This window comes from Engraulis encrasicolus, unplaced genomic scaffold (assembly GCF_034702125.1).
Source record: "Engraulis encrasicolus isolate BLACKSEA-1 unplaced genomic scaffold, IST_EnEncr_1.0 scaffold_56_np1212, whole genome shotgun sequence".
Taxonomy (NCBI): domain Eukaryota; kingdom Metazoa; phylum Chordata; class Actinopteri; order Clupeiformes; family Engraulidae; genus Engraulis; species Engraulis encrasicolus.
In genome coordinates this window covers 238,807-256,032 of record NW_026945884.1, presented here as the reverse complement: position 1 = coordinate 256,032, position 17,226 = coordinate 238,807, and the positions used below count along the sequence as shown (strand labels likewise).

Below are 17,226 nucleotides of genomic sequence, written 5' to 3'. Positions count from 1 at the left end.
TGGTAGCGAGTAAATATCTTCTGATCTCAGTCATGATATGCGCTGGGCTCCAAATATGCTGTTTAAGAGGATAGATAAAGATTATTCAAGCAGAAGTATCAATGTTTTGTTCCGAGGCCGTCGGCATGAAAAATGTGAAGAAACACAGCTTTCTAAAAAGTGTAGGGGTTCATACGAAAAAATAAGCAAAAATATCAGAAACAACATATATGGAGCTCGTGGCACAACTCGAAGGGGATCGAAATGCCATTTTAACCCTTTTACTGCCGTCGTCGCAAAATTGCGACAGGTCGCGGTATTGAATTAGGTGGGCTGTCACGTCGAATAGAGTGTAAAATCTTGTCCATACTCCTTTCCACTGGGTGGCAGACATGTGGTACTTCAATCCTTTCTAAGAATTTCGACCCCTCTTAGTGCATTTTTTTCGAGTAATTTCCATCTGAAAACCCAGACGCGGAAGTTGCGTTGCAAGTCACTATTTCAAAACAAAGGAGGATCGGCGTTGTGAGATTGTGCACATAATTTCCTCTAATTCAAGCCCAAATACATTCCAAATGCAAGTTGTCTTAGTGGTTTATGTTTAGTGACATTATATTTTCTCACAAGTTGATTGTATATGTGTAGACATTTATAATATGGCCTTAGACAATGCGTCTCCTATTGCTAGCTTAGCCGTGGCTACAGAGAAGAACAGCCAATTCGAATAGGCAGTGAAATAGATCCCCTTGCCAAACACAGGGAAACATGGCGTCAGTTTTACACACATAAACAGTTTTACAAACATAACTGATCCTAACCATAACTCAATGGAAAGTTTTGGGATTGAGAGAAGTGGTTTGTTTGGAGACTTCATTAGGTAGGGGAGTTCCCATTTGAACACACGCGACGCGAAGGCGAAGCCCTGTTCCAGGCGAGCTGAACGCATGCGACTGGTTTCATTCACTGAATAAATCTGAAGCAAGTTGGCCTGCCCCCAGACAACGACTTGTCATGATGTTTTGTGTGCAATGCAATTGCGTATTTCGCCCCTCAAGTAATTGCAGCCATTATTATAAGAAAAAAGATGTTGCTGCTGAGATTGCAACACAGACGATCAATCGGCTGTTTGGGACCTCCCCTGTCAAACACAGAAACACGGTGTAGACCTAGGAAACATGATCCTGAACACAAACTAATGAACATTTTCGGGGTTGTGAGAATGTATTTGCTTGGCGACTTGTAAATGGTTACGGGGGATTTCCTTAGAACATGCGAGAAGCGTTTATTGTCATCCAAACCCACAGGGCGATATGCGTAATTTCACTGAATAAACCTCTAAATAGGCAACCACTATTTCTATGTCGTGCGTTTTATATGCAATACAATGCCATATGTCGCCCCTAAAGTGATTGCAGTCATCATGTGTTCATCGAAATAGGCTATATTTCACTTGGTGGTGAACTTTGACGTGCGTCTTCCCCTAAACTGGAGTAGGCAAAAAAGCTAAAACATAAAGATAACGTATGTCATTTCCCTCTATGAAAGACCGTAAGGAAAACCACTGCTACAAAAAATAATGGATTATCCTGTTAGACGTTGTACATCCCGTAGAAATTCGATACATGGCTTGGGGAAATATCCGCGTTTTTTTTTTTTTTTTTTACCGTTGCGCACGGCGAAATGAAGACGCATACCCTATAACGCGAATATTTTAGACTTGTTGAAAACTGGGCTGGTCGCCGTGGTTGGACTGTCTTTATTAGAGTTTGTCATGTCACTAAAGCAGCATGGAAGAGGGGGCGGAACCGGAGAGACTGGAGAGGAAAGCGCTGCGCTATGCGTGAGGGGGGATGGTGCCGCTTCTAATCGCCTTCAGATGGCCGACTTTAGGTGTTACTTATAAAGTATAGGCCTACTATAACGTGATAACGTCGGCCTAATTGGGCTGTGTGTATTTTCGATCCATGTCTGTATGCCTAACAGTAGCCTATGATACCAAAATGAATAGAAGCAGTTTATAAGTCAATAGAGCTGAGATAACAGGAGAGGTGATGCTGATTTGCTCCGCCTCTCCACCCCTTTTCCTGAAACTGATTTCACAAGGGTACACCTCATGATACAAATTAGGCCTTTTTTATGCCCATTATCTTGACACTGTGCCCATTAGTTCTGTGAAATGTAAGTGACAATCTGTAACATTCATTCACTGAGCTATGCTGATGATCATCCAGGATGATCCTATGCATACAGAGGTCATTGCCCCTGCGCCTTATCCAAATAGCCTACAGTAGCCTATATAGGTCACAGGTGTAGTAAAATAGGCTATATAGGCATATATGTGTACTGAATATGTGTGCTTACCCTGTCTGATAAAGGTTTTCACAGACTAAAAAGTCACAGGTAGATGCAAACACTTTTGGCACTCCAGGCAACAACCTCCCAGTTATTCCGTTTCTTGCTAGTTATTATTATTACAATATTAGTTACAATATTTACTATATGTTAGGCTTAAAACTACTTTTTTACTTGACCATAATGTATGTGCACAACATGACAGTAATGGGATGCCACCTATTTCTAAATAAATTCAATAATCTATTGAAAATCTATTGAAAATTATCAATATTTTCCATTACTAATTAAAAATTCAAAATGGCCGCCCCATATGACGTCATAATATGCTAATTAGGTATGCATATTTACTCCCAAAATAAACTTTGGGTCTTCCTCAACATTTTTGTAATTTACAGTTAGGCTCTATCTGTTACCCCTGTCCAGCCACAGCCTGTTGAATATGTGATGCACAAATCGAGCATTTTCACCCAAATAACATTGGCATTAAAAGGGTTAATACCGCCATTGGATTACATGCTACGATTTTCGGCTAAAAACGCCGTTGAGGTCCCATGAAATCGGGGGAAGTGACGTCACTTTCTAGCTCTATATTCTGTCATCTGCAAAGCAAGACAGCACAGAACATGAACATGATTATGTATCAATATGCCTAATTATTACACAAAAATAAAGTTTGAAAAATGATAACACCACCATGACACAATAGGCTGAATAGGCCTACAATATGAAACATCTATAAGATGCATTTCTTAAATTGTTTTCATTGATCATTTTCCCACACGGATTGACACCAGATGGCTCAAATAATTCAGTGTGCTAAACTAGAGGGCAAAAAGAACAGATTATATATCTTTCTGGATATTTTACCCATCACTTGAAATGAAATCTGATGCATAGCCCACTTGTTAAGACCTCTAAAATCACTAGGCCTACTAGTAGATCCAAAAAGGATGGGCAAAGAAATCTAAATATTTATTGCAGTAACCATACAAATTAAGCATCTTTGATCAAGCCAAAAATTAAAGGGGATAGAGAATGGTTGAATGGGCTATTTACCCTTGTTCTATGATGTGATATATAGCCCAAAAAAATTTGGCTGGGTCTGTAAGGTCTCAGAACCTTCATAAAGGGCTATGTGAAAACGCTGTGTATTGGTTGGGATTCAACATGCTTCGTTTGGCCTCAATTCGCTCATTTCTGTGCTTATTTGGCAACCTCATTATAAATTCACGTAAATGATGACGCGGTTTCTTTGGCGTGCTTCCTGATTGGTTGTCCTTGCTATTACTTTTACAGCCATGCCAATGTTTACAGCTAACCTTTTCGTAGTGTGGTGGTAAAGGGCTATGATGGTAGCTCTAATTATTTGACTGCTAGAACGTGAATTAGATAAGATACAATAAGATAAAATACGACCAAAACTAGCCATGTGCCATGGCACACTCGCGGATCCAGCTCTATTTATGTTCAAGCCAGAGGGGAAAGAAGAAGACGAACAGCGGCAACAACCAGCATACCTACGGCCTCAGGGAAACGTTTCTAAACGGTAGGATGTTACCAACGATTATTTTAATTCATAATAGACCGTCTCTGTCATGACCACATTACTATATTACTGTAAGCGTTGGCCTACTGTTTTTGATGCTGGCAAAACAAGGCTTCATCATCGCGCTACCTTAGTGTTTGGGGTTCAGCTCAAGAAGCCTCTCTCATCTTGCCAGACCTAATCACAAGTGAGATTGTCTTTCAGATCGAAACGATTGTGTAGAACTAAAGGCAGTATGGGAGTTCCCAGGCTATCTCTCATCCGTTTTCCTCATTCCATTATCTTGGAAGCTGACGGGTTATCGTCATTGCACTTGTCACATAACTATGAAGTAGACTCAATTGATAAATCATGGGGGTAGGCTATAGCCTACTTAGTGTGAGTGATACCAAATGCCCTTAAAAGTTCAGAACAGTGATGTAGCTTNTGTTAGGTTCAAACCCTTAACATTTGTAAATATGAAATACCTGAAATGAAAGACACAGAGAATCAGTAATTAAGTTTCAAGCCGGCTTGGAGAGCGGATGGGGAGAACCGTCAGTTACCATTTTCCCCACTCGTTCTAACCGCTGTAATATCTCCAAGCCATATTTATTGTAGGATTGTCCCTGATAACAATTATCTCTATCCGCTAAAGGGAAAAGGGGGCGTACCCGGATAGAGATTAATTCATTCACACACACACACACACACACACACTAACACACGAACACACTAGCCAGGCTGCGCCCTCCTAGTGACGCAACACCTTCGGCGGCGCTGCAGATCGAATCTCGATTGCAAGTCTATGATAATCAGGCAACGAACACACAGTCCTTGGCCTGCCATGTGGAGATGCAACTCTGTTGTGTTTGGGCATTCCATTGTTCTGGTACAGATAAAGTCCTCGCACAGTCCAGTAATCTTTTGCTTAGCCTTGAACAGGAATTCTTGAATGTGAAAGGGCACATTTGTGCCAAGGCAACAGGTTTGCTCTCATAAAGAATAAAATACAGTTCCAACATTTCCCCCTGTTTATTCTATATAGAGGCAAACATTAACATCATCCAGTGATCACTTCAAATGTTTTTTTTCTTTAAATAGGTACATTTAGGGGCCCCCATCATAATCCCCTGGGTCAGGGAACAGATCAGGGACGTTGAGGGATTCGTCTCGTCAGATTGGTGTGGAGGCTCATGGTCTCCACCAACAACATCATCATAGTGTCATCGACATCACTATCCTGTCTAGTTAGAAGAGCATATAGGTTTGACATTTTTTCTTCCATTTGTGCAATGGCAGTGGTACTAAATCTGGTGCACAACACTCTAATACAAAGAATACAACAACATCCACATAACGTGAGGATCGCCGCAAATATTGCAATAGACATGATTATGGACGCTGCCAACTGTCTGTATTTGCCAACATGTCAGAGAAACCATCCCACACTGAAGTGTCGACCCTGGAGTGGTCTTTCATTTTCTTTTTGGTTGAGGGATCCCAGTCCCTCTATCGCCCTGGTGACACTTTCGTCAGCTGCCGTATTGTTCGGTATGAAGGAACAACATTGATAACCAAAAATAGAGCACACACTCCTATCGGCCAAAAGCATATCAACCGCAATACGAGATTGGAATGCGATTAGGCAGGTTGCCTTCAGTTGTTCATGGATGGCCCTGAACTCGAATTCAGTTTTGTTGCCCAGCGCCTGCACATTATAGTGGATGTTGTTCATTCTGTCCATATTTTTTGTTTATAGTACACCACCAACATACAAATGATTCAAACCCTGATGCAATTTGATTCCACATTGTAGCTCTCTTATGTTTGTTTTAGGTTAGGTTAAGGGGTGAAGTTTCAGAACAAGGTTTCATTTAACATGTGCCCTATACACATATTTGTTTAATGCACTGATTAATCCTAAAATATCTCTCCTGTTTGAGACATGTGCCATCCACATGACTCAATAAGACTTAAGTAATTTCCGAAACAGACTTTGAGCACAGTAAATGATGAGAAGTAAACATCTTCCAACACCCTCCAGTTCATGGGTGCATGAGTGATTCTACGATTCCCCTACGCTTTTGGCAAAAGCAAAAAGTCAATTATCAGTATTTTTCCCAACTAAATGACCTAGATGTTTACATAGTGCCAAACAAACAAATTGCCAAGCTTAATCTTAATAGTTAGTGGAATTGGCAAATCAAATCCACGGACTTAAAAGTGTAGCCGAATCAGAGAATCACTCGCATAGCCTACATCAAGGCAGGCTTTTTCAAACATTTGTTTTTTTTTTAAAAAATGATAAGCTCTCAGAAGTCAACTCATCCACACACAGACATTAGTGTGGAGGAGGTGCGCAGTTGTAACAGATTAGAGAGCATTATAATAGAGAAGAAACAAAAAATGTTTTGTTAGTTTAGACAAAACAAAACTCAAAGCCGCCCAACCATTCTCTCATAATCTATAATCAAAATAAAATAGATAGCTCTACATTCCCGGGGAACAACAATTTATCAAGAGCAAAATTATGAAAAAGAAAATTACTCTGGTCAGTATCTGACTATTGTGGCTCACGTTTACATTACAGTTCCTTACAGAATAGGCGATAAACGCAAACTGACAAAATGTGGTGTTGACCACATAGTTCATCCAATATAGAATGTAGAAGAAACATTAAGAAACATTAAGCATGCCGTACAAAATGACTATACCCATAGTATTGGCTGTCTTTACATGATAGTTAGGCCTGCATAAATCACTTTGTAACAGAACTGAAATATATTGGCATGCAGTCCTCACTGTCCTTTTGTCATGAGGTCATGGTGATATAGGGGCCTAGCCCAACTCCTGCCAATAATGTCAGTACATTCAAAAATGTATTTTGTAAAAATAAAAAATTGAGTATGAGTAATATTTGAGAATCCAAAAATATTTGAGAATCCTACTTTCTCACACCATTCCAAAGTTTCACTGTCATCACCCAGACATACAGATCACTAGATCAACCAATCAAAATGTAAGAGATAAAAAGAAAGAAAACACAACTGCCATTGTAAAATACGCAACTTTAAAAGAAAAATGAAACAAACAACCGGACAGACCCTTTATCTAAGGTATAAAGGTAAGACCTTGTCTAACTTTAGGTCAAACTTTTCATGGTTTGAAAGAAAGAAAAAAAAATAAACAGTTGTCATTTTATCAAGTGTTATAACTAAAATTATTACCCAATTGAAACAAAACAAACTCTGGAAAAATCTTGCGAAACTCATCAAATTAAAAACAAAATTCACTTAACCTAGCGATCATTGGTATTGTCTAGGTTCCTTCCATTCACATCAGCTGTGTTTCAGCTCGTTTCCATAACACTGGGCCTGTTCCTCAAAGAACACAAAAAAAAGTATTATAGGGAAAACAACTTTCTTTCATGTACACTCAAGCCAGATCAATTTGAAATCAAATCAGAGCAAAAAAAAAATGATTGACTTCATGTATCGGCTACATAAAACATTTGTAACGGAACTAAAACCTTATTGGCAATCAGTTTTCACTTTGATTGCAAGTTGACGACTGAAATGAAAAGACAGAGTTAGACAACTGTCTCTTTGTTTATAAATCAAACAAATGAAAATATAAGGATCCCAACGTCATCAAATTCAAACTTTTAAAAGCAAATAGAGAACATTGACATGTCTCATCACACACCATGTGAAGCAATGTTCACACTTACAGTATTAAACTAATGACAATGATAGATATTTAACATATCTTTAAGCTTTGGTATTGTTTATCTAGGTCGGTGTTCAGATTTTTTTTTTTTTTAGTTCTTATTGTATTTTCAGTGACAAACAGGTGGTTTAGCATACACTGTTGGAGGTTTCAATATTAAGTGTCTGTTTTTTTTTTTTTAGTTCTTATTGTATTTTCAGTGACAAACAGGTGGTTTAGCATACACTGTTGGAGTTTTCAATATTAAGTGTCTTTCTGTCTCTGCCACAGAAATTTGCATGTTGATGGCTGGGCCTGCTGTGTCTGATAAGGGGTGCCTGCAGAAGACCTTGGGCTACTTAGAGAGAGCCTCTGAGCCTTTTAATATCTATCCGAGCTAATGAAAACATCTACACATAGGACACTGTTATCTTTGCTGGGGTGATTTTGTCAAGCGCCTCTGTGTATTCAGAGTCTAGTTTTTGCTGGTTTATCAGAGTCAACATTGTCATTAAAATAAAGTTCCAGATCATAATTGCATTGGAAATGTAGTTGAGTACTACTACCCAACTTTTAGGGTTTTTTTTTTTTTTTAAACCAAACCCATGATCCATTGATCAATAACTCATCAAAATAGAACATAATAAGGCAAGAAATTCGATGAAATAAAACAAAGAAATAAGTCATAGTTAAACGTCAATAAAAACAAAATGACAACCTAAATTTCTAGAAACGTTCAGCACATGTGACCTAACTCTCAGACCAGGTCCAAATTGGGTTTACTCACAGCACCTTTGGGCCATCAAATAACGCCTGCGTTATTTCAAGATCTCAAACCCATTGTTCTTTTAAAAAAAAATAAGAACAAGGAGAAAGCTTCATCTATTCTTTAGAAGAAACAAAGACATTTTGGTACTGTAAATCATGAAAGCAAACTCTTTTGCAACTACACTACACTACCATGACAGTGCACGGGGCCTTTAGTAATACATTATGACTTGGTCATTGCCATTCTGGTAACAGCTAATTTATAATGCCGTGTCTTAAAGGCTTAAACATTAACATGTTAACTTTCAATTGAAAATAGTAAAGAAACAACATAACTCCACAACCCCGTTTTCTCCTAATCAAAAATAAATGGGTAAGAATGTGTGGAAAAACAAAATCATGACAAAATCCTACACCTCAAAGTTGAATTGTAGAATAAAATAAAAGGCTTATTCTTATTTTAAAAATGTTGTTTCAACATGTGCACTCCCAAGCTCCAGCTAACTCTGAACACAATAGAGTACCTTCACTAAACACTCAAAAAAAATTCTTCCACTCTCAGACATATTTAGGCACTCACTCCACAGATACACACGTACACTCCACAGACATATATACAATCTTTCTCACACACACAGTGGGGTGTCCCACTAGGACAATTCATACAACAAATAGGGCCCACACAGACAGACAAACAGATATCCATATTACTTGCCTTGTATGACACAGTGTTATAAAATACAATTATTATTATTATTATTATTACTATTATTATTATTATTATTATTATTATTATATGGTAGGCTATCTGAGACATTAACTGCTCAGTGAGTAATCCAAATGGCTGTCATTTGCTTTTTTTTTAGCACCAGAGTCACAGAGGAAACGTACGGGGGTCCCTTGGACCAGAAGGGTAATTTCAGGTCTAATTTTTTCTTGGTAAAACAATCCGTCTAAGTTTAGAACGACGTCTACCTCTTCCACATCCCCGTCCGTTTCCTCATTATCATCAAACCAGTCATCGGCCGAGGGCCATGCCCGTACGGTCGATACTGGTGCTCTCGGTCTAGTCAGGAATTTTGGTGTTGGCCTCGACGTTGGCCGTGATAGTTTTGGTGTTCATTGTAGTGTTCCTGTTGGCCCTGCTGGCCAGGCCATAAATGTTAGGTTTGTTGTAGACAACTTTCCATTAAACCCATAGTTTTTTACCCAGTAACACAGCGGTGCTACTGCACTAGGATTTTCTCTATGCACGATTTTTCAGTCCTTGCATTGCATTTCAGCAAGGAACTTTTCACTTCTTTTGCTGTTACTGCCCCCCATTTTGTCTCTATGAATTTAGTCCAACGTCACAACACCTACAGTGCCTCTATTGTTGGATACACTTTTCAACAAGATAGCGATCAACGATCGTTTGTGGTAAGATTCACTTCAACCTCCGAGGATACGTGCCCCTCACAGGTGGAATCTTCTTGCATACAGGCTTCCACAAAGACTCGCTATTTGAACCTTGTTGTATTGGTATGAAACGTATTACAGAGTGGTAATACGAATCCTTTCACGCACACTTTCTCTCAACGCAGAGAACACAGAATTTAAACTAGTTTCTCGTACTAGTTTCTCGTACTCGTACTACGTACTTTACTTTACGTAGTCTTCAGATTTTAACTTGTTCAACAACACAGAGGAGTCTGGCCTCCCTTTTTACCTGATAGGGTCTAGAATTGTCAGGGTTTTGTCTTCTCTTATTTTACCGTCTTTTCATTCAATCCTTTTTAAATAAAAATAAAAATGTAGGCCTACTCACGATTCTCTGGTCTTTTCAAGATTCCCGTCAACCGTCGGATCCCAGCCTGCGAGGGAGAGACCAGTCCCGGAAACGGGTCTTAGTGCTGTGGCCACAGACTTTCCTGGTTCCCTCCTCGCGTGCTGGAATCGTCGGGTATCTTGGGATCCGGTTCTGAAGGACCAAGTAAATGTTAGGTTCAAACCCTTAACATTTGTAAATATGAAATACCTGAAATGAAAGACACAGAGAATCAGTAATTAAGTTTCAAGCCGGCTTGGAGAGCGGATGGGGAGAACCGTCAGTTACCATTTTCCCCACTCGTTCTAACCGCTGTAATATCTCCAAGCCATATTTATTGTAGGATTGTCCCTGATAACAATTATCTCTATCCGCTAAAGGGAAAAGGGGGCGTACCCGGATAGAGATTAATTCATTCACACACACACACACACACACTAACACACGAACACACTAGCCAGGCTGCGCCCTCCTAGTGACGCAACACCTTCGGCGGCGCTGCAGATCGAATCTCGATTGCAAGTCTATGATAATCAGGCAACGAACACACAGTCCTTGGCCTGCCATGTGGAGATGCAACTCTGTTGTGTTTGGGCATTCCATTGTTCTGGTACAGATAAAGTCCTCGCACAGTCCAGTAATCTTTTGCTTAGCCTTGAACAGGAATTCTTGAATGTGAAAGGGCACATTTGTGCCAAGGCAACAGGTTTGCTCTCATAAAGAATAAAATACAGTTCCAACAGTTTACCCTACTGTAAGGGAGAAAACCAAGTGATTGATCAAGCTTTTATAAATAGCAATGGAGTGACATGTAGGATGTAGGGTGCTGCTACATAAATGGCCATGCAGTCTCTGTAGACAAAAAAATCCACCAGTGATTGATCAGATTTCACAGTGATCTTCATTGGTGTATCAATGAAAATAATTGTGAAATCTGATCAATCACTGGCGTTTTTTTCCCCACTCACCAGGTCCTGGGGAAACTGTATTTGCATGGCACATGCATAGAACTATAGGACTTTCTCCATGTGAATGATTTACCGTACATGTAATGCAACATTGATCCCCAGGTACCCAACCCCCATATGACGTCCTGGCCTAGAACCAACATGCACTCCAAAGCGCCTTGAATATCTACAGAGCAGAGACCATGGTCGTTTGACACAGAGGAATGGAAAGGTAGGGTGCTGTATAATCATCTCTGACAGTGTATTATATGATATATTACAGTATAATTATACTACTACATTACTGCTTCCAACACCACTACCACACCACATTTGGTTGCTACATACAAAGAAAAAGGAAAACGGATACAAGCCAGTAGCATTTATTTGCAAAGGTGGTTCTGAAACTTGTTCTTTCATTACAATAAGGCAGTACTGCAATTTCATATTAATAAATGTTTGTGGCACCAAAAACTTAGAGAAACGATGATGAACACAATTAAACAGCATAAACCACACTCAAGAATTAATATTTATTTCGTCCATTATGTGCAGGTAGTGCATCCTGGTGCCGGGGGTTTCTTGGTCGGACAGCATGTGTCGTCATACAGAATTCCCTGAGACCACTGAAGAGTACGCTGGATTCAGGACAACCCCCTTCAACCGAAACGGGACGGGTAGAGCCACTGCATCCTCCACTGAGGGTCGTTCAAGTGTACTGCAAAGATTTGGTTGGACTGGTCCTCAGTAGGTCTGCGGTGAATGGGCCAGGATCCAGGACCATTTCATCAAACACCATCTTAACCAGATTGTTGGCATAATCTGTATATGTAAAACATTTTCATTGCATGTATTGGATTTCTATTATTTTTAATGTGTTGCATACATTCCATTACACTGTAAATGTATTATTTGTGTTTTCCCATAAATGTGTGAATAGCTTACCAAAGGTTGTCTTTGTTTTGACAAAATGGCCTTCCTTCTTTGCCCTGGGAACAGGCATCCTGTACATCTTGTGGAGGTGTCCTGAGGGCGGTCACTTTTCTTATAAAAAAAAAAAAAATCAACATAAGAGCTGATTTGTTCATATTCTTTCTTAAAACGCATGCCACTTGCTGTGTGAGTGCATATGTTACAGGTAATTGCTATATTATAACATGATATGAACATTGATGTGTGAAGCAAACAACGCATGAAGACAACGCCAAAGCTTAGAGAGTGATGCTAACTACAGGGATTAAAGTAAAAAAAATCCTGAGCCTGAACTTTTTGGTGCGTCCACGCGACCCTATTCGATACACGGTGAAACGAGAATTTCATTGCTTTTTAAGCTTAGTATTTACACTTATGTTTGTCTTATTTATCTTATTCTGATGTGGGTGCCATGTCAGGGTCAAAATGCCTTTTGCAACTCAAATAGGGCCTACCAAGGAGACCAAAAGGGTGTAGCGATAATCATTATTACATAATTACATACTTATTATGCATAATATTGTAGTTACATAGGCCATTTCATCACAAAAGCATGAGAAAAGTATGTGTAGCAGAATATGACCAACAAAGATTGAAATACCATGACATGTTAGATACATAACAGAGGTAAAAGCATAATCTTTGGTTACTTAGGCCTAAGTGTTTAATCCTGCCTTTAAAAAAAAGAAAATGCAAATGCCTGGACATGGCTGAATAATAATGCAAAATACCTTTAGTTTTAACGAATTACAAATGCAAATCAACTTAATTCATTAATGTCATTTTGGTGGCTACTATGGACTAGATGTTGTCTGTGTCTGTAGATAGATGGGTTCTAGGTTTCTCAGCTGTACAGTCAGTCTGAATAGAGCCTTGGATAGAGCTAGCTCTAGGTCAGAATTTGTAGTGCCTGCCCTGTAATATTTTGGCTACTCTCCTATTGGGCTATTCTCAGAAAAAAGACTGCCTTGCTTCATCATCAAGCTCAAGTTGTTCTGTCCATCACCATATAGCAGTATTATTTTTAGCCTCCAATCAATGACTAGAATTCCACTGAAAACTAAAGCCCATTAACAGATTGTTAAAAGCCATCAACAAGCCATTATGTGACATATTATTTAACGATCTCACAATCATCATGAAAACGGCACCTTGAGATGTGAATGTAGACTAAAAACGTGCCAATGACAGGAATTATACACCCAACAACCAAACCTGTATTATACTACAGCTAGTGGGATGAAACTTGCTGCTGTCTGCATGCAGACTGCCATCTTGCTAGGCGCTATTTGAGTCACTTTTAAGTTGAACACAGCGCCAATGTCAATACTTTTGCATTGTTTTTTCCATCGGAGATAATATCAGTTAATATGTAGGTGGTGTTTATAAGTAACCCGACTCCTCTTAGCTAAAACATTAGCATAAACGTTCGGTGGTTAGCGCACTAACAAAACTCAGCAAGAGTGTGGCATCTGTAACATGCTGAAGTGAAACTAAGCTTTGTTGTTAAATTGTAACGAATAACAAATTATTCTCTTACTGTTGGCGTTCTCACATGTAGTGGATTGAAGCACATCTTCCTATAACCTCTTCCAACAACCCCAGGAAGTAATCTGGTGATTGATTCATGAATCACGCTATCCAGCCATTATTTTGAATGGAACTACCGGTAGCATAATGCACAGGCAGTGGTTGACATTAGGAGATGAGACACAGATAAACGGTCCGCTCGACCGCTCCACACTCCGGGAGATGCTGTGACAGCTCTGTGTTAAGTTCTACAGTGAGGAGAATAAGTATTTGATCCCTTGCTGATTTTGTTGGTTTGCCCACTAATAAAGACATGATCAGTATTTAATGTTAATGATAATATGTATTCTAATATGGAGAGACAGAATATCAAAAAGAAAATGCAGAAATTAACTCTAAAGAATATATAATAATTGATTTATATTTAATTGAGGGAAATAAGTATTTGATCCCCTGCCAACCATTAAGAGTTCTGATCCCGCAGATCAAATGGCACTTCCAATCAACTTGTTATCTGAATTGAACACACCTGTTAATAGTAACCTACACAAAAGACACATTGAATCTGCAGAATCAGTCCATAGAATCAGTCAATCAATCAAACTAAACTCGCCAACAAGGGACAGACCAAAAAGCTGTCAAAGGATGTCAGGGAAAAGATTTTAGAACTCAACAAGGCTGAAATGGGCTCCTGGATATTAAAGAGCAAACTGTTGGTGTATTTCTTCCCAATTTTAGGACATACAAAATGATCATCAATCATCCATCTTAGGTCTGTCCCTGTTTCCTTACAAGATTTGACCTTGTGGGAATTTAATAACCAGAAAAAAAGGAGATAAAGCACCTTAAAACTGTATGGGAGGAGCTAGGAAATGATCTCAAGGCAGCTGGGACCTCAATCACTAAGAAAACTATTGGAAACACTTGATACCACAGCGGATTAAAATCCTGCAGTGCATGTATGGTACCCCGGCTTCAGAAGGAACCTGTTCAGGCTCACCTGAGGTTTGCCAATGAACATCAAACTGGATTAGGATATGATTGGGAGGTGCTGGAATCAGATGACACCAAAATCAAACTGTTTTGCATTAACACAACTCGATGTGTTTGGAGGAAGAGAAATGCTGCCTATGATCCCAAGAACAACACCTTCTCCAACATCATAAATGAAAGTGGTAACATAATGTTTTGAGGTTGTTTGTCTGGCCAAGACACAGGACAACTTCACATCGTCAAGAAATGGATGGAGGGAGACATGTAAACGTACAATGCTGCATGCCAACCTCTTTCCCACCACCACTAGACTGAAGGTGGGTCATGGATTGGCGTCCCAATATGATGATAATCCATAACATACAGCCCAAGCCATGAAGGAGTACCTCAAGCAGAAGCACATTAAGGTCATGAAGTGGCCTAGACAGTTTCCAAACATTAACCCTATAATAATCCTGTGAAGGGAACAGAAGCTCCCATTTGGCAAGCTGCAGTCATACAACTTAAGTGATTTAGAGATGATCTGCATAGAAAAGTGGACAAAAATCCTTTCTAATATATCCACAAACATTGTCATTAACTGAAAGAAACATCTGACCTCTGTATGAGAAAACAAGGGCTTTGCCACCAAGTATTTCGTCTTCTTTGACTAGAGGGGTCAAATACTTATTTTCCTCAATGGAATACAAATCAATTAAAATATATTCTTCAAAGTTATTTTCTGGATTTTCTTTTTGATATTCTGTCTCTCTATATTAGAATACATTTTATCATTAATGTTATAGAATGATCATGTCTTTATTAGTGGGCAAACCAACAAAACCAGCAAGGGATCAAATACTTATTCTCCTCACTGTAAGTTGGGTTCAGAAATTATGAAAAGACACAGAGGGATCGAACGTCTGTGGAAAAAACAGAACCTTGTGTGTTGTGGAGAGCTAATTATTAGCACTGAGCAGAGAAGCTCTATCAACACTGTATGCTTATCGACATTCTGTAATATGTGACCGCGGCATTAGAACGGCGAGTCGGCGATTGCTTGTAGACCGCCGGCTCTGTGGTGGTCCGACTCGAGCGAGATACTGAAGTAGCACGCTTTCCTAAGACCTGCCCCCTTCTTCTTCTGATTGGTTAACAATGTTAGTTTTAGTGAGCTCCTTAGCTACCATTGGCTGACAAACGCAGGAGGGATTACGGTTGTCTTTTTATTTATTTATTTACCGTCAATTTATTTCCGAGTATTTTAAAAAACAAATTAACCCACGGGCAATCGCTACAAAATGCCGGAAATCCGGTATATGCCGGAGAACTTTAATCCCTGTAACTATTTCAAGCTGAGGGTTCACAAAACAATTTATCCAATGACCAGATGCTTAATTGTCAACTCTGGTTTCTCTCTTTCAGACCTAAACTCCAAGTAGGCCTTTATAATATATAACCCCACACAGCTTGGAGGTGGGGAACAACGAGAGGATGAATTTTGTGTAACAGATTCTGTAAGAAAGAAATGTGCTGTTCTGACACAGCTGTGTGCAAAAGCTTGAAAATCAGTTGTCTGTTGTCCATCATTCTTTTTTTATTACACAAAACATAATTTGAGTTTACTTACAGTGTGACACTCATGGGCAGGATGATGTTGAATCTGCTGGATGGCCATGTCCACTTCAGGTGTTTTCACATGGGGCACCTGACCAGCAAACATTATGGAGAATGTTTAGGAACCTGTTGCAGGCGTGCACTTAGAGAAGGCAATATGAAGCCTGTAGACATGGCAATAAAAAGTAAACAAATGTAGTCAATTTGCGTACGTCTAGTGAGAAACATCATTGCAGCATATAACTACAATGTTACTTATACATTTGATGAACCAGTCAACGTTATCGTTGCGCAAAGTGGACACTCACCTTTGATTTGCTTTATGCGTCACGGAGATTTCCAGCAGCCGCCTGGCAGCAGACGTCGTCTAGGTCGGTGAAATGGACTTCCCTTTCACAGAGAGATCGAAGTGGCTCTGCGCTCTGAAAACGACACGAATACTCTTCACTGACATGTTTCAGATCACGGTCCAACATTGCCGTGAAAAATAGCATCTCATACAGAGTAGAGCAGTGTTTCTCAACAGGGCAGGGGTGCCGCGGAAACGTGGCTGATAAATTATGTAATGTGATACATATTTGTCTTTATTGATAGTCAGTGGAATCTTTCATCTGCCATTTACGCACAAGTAAATATAGGTCGCCCCAGTCAGCTGCAGCTTTGAACGAAGGTCGTGTGAGGTCTCCGAATTTGTTACTTTTCTAAGCTTACCATATAGGCTATCGGATGTATGTTACGGCTTGTTGGTTTGAGGTGCCGTGAAATTTTTCATGAATTGAAAGGGTGCCTCGCCTAAAAAAAGGTTGAGAAACACTACTGGAGTAGAGGATTGATATGGAAACATGCTAGCATTGAACCACCTGCTAGGTTGCTTGGAATAGCCTCGGTTTCTGAAACCCCCTTCCTATTGAGCTCGTAGTCGTAACTCAATTCTGTAGCCAAATACAATTTAGTTTGGCTTCATTTGTTTCGTTTTACGACTGTTACTGTGACTTCCGAAGGTGCACTGAGGATTGTACTGAAATAATAAGTTGGCATTTTGC

General features: G+C 39.6%; 1 protein-coding gene and 1 long non-coding RNA gene across 2 annotated transcripts in view; one reads left to right on the top strand and one right to left on the bottom strand.

Annotated features, from left to right (window-relative positions):
* LOC134444437 (E3 ubiquitin-protein ligase TRIM47-like) overlaps positions 1-17,226 on the top strand; it is a 31,648-nt gene that overhangs the window by 6,320 nt on the left and 8,102 nt on the right. The window lies entirely within an intron of this gene.
* On the bottom strand, positions 11,826-16,685 carry LOC134444446 (uncharacterized). Its single transcript, XR_010033976.1, has 4 exons — positions 16,492-16,685; positions 16,197-16,274; positions 12,038-12,136; positions 11,826-11,914 (listed from the first exon to the last, which is right to left on the bottom strand). It is a non-coding gene; the product is annotated as an uncharacterized LOC134444446 (long non-coding RNA).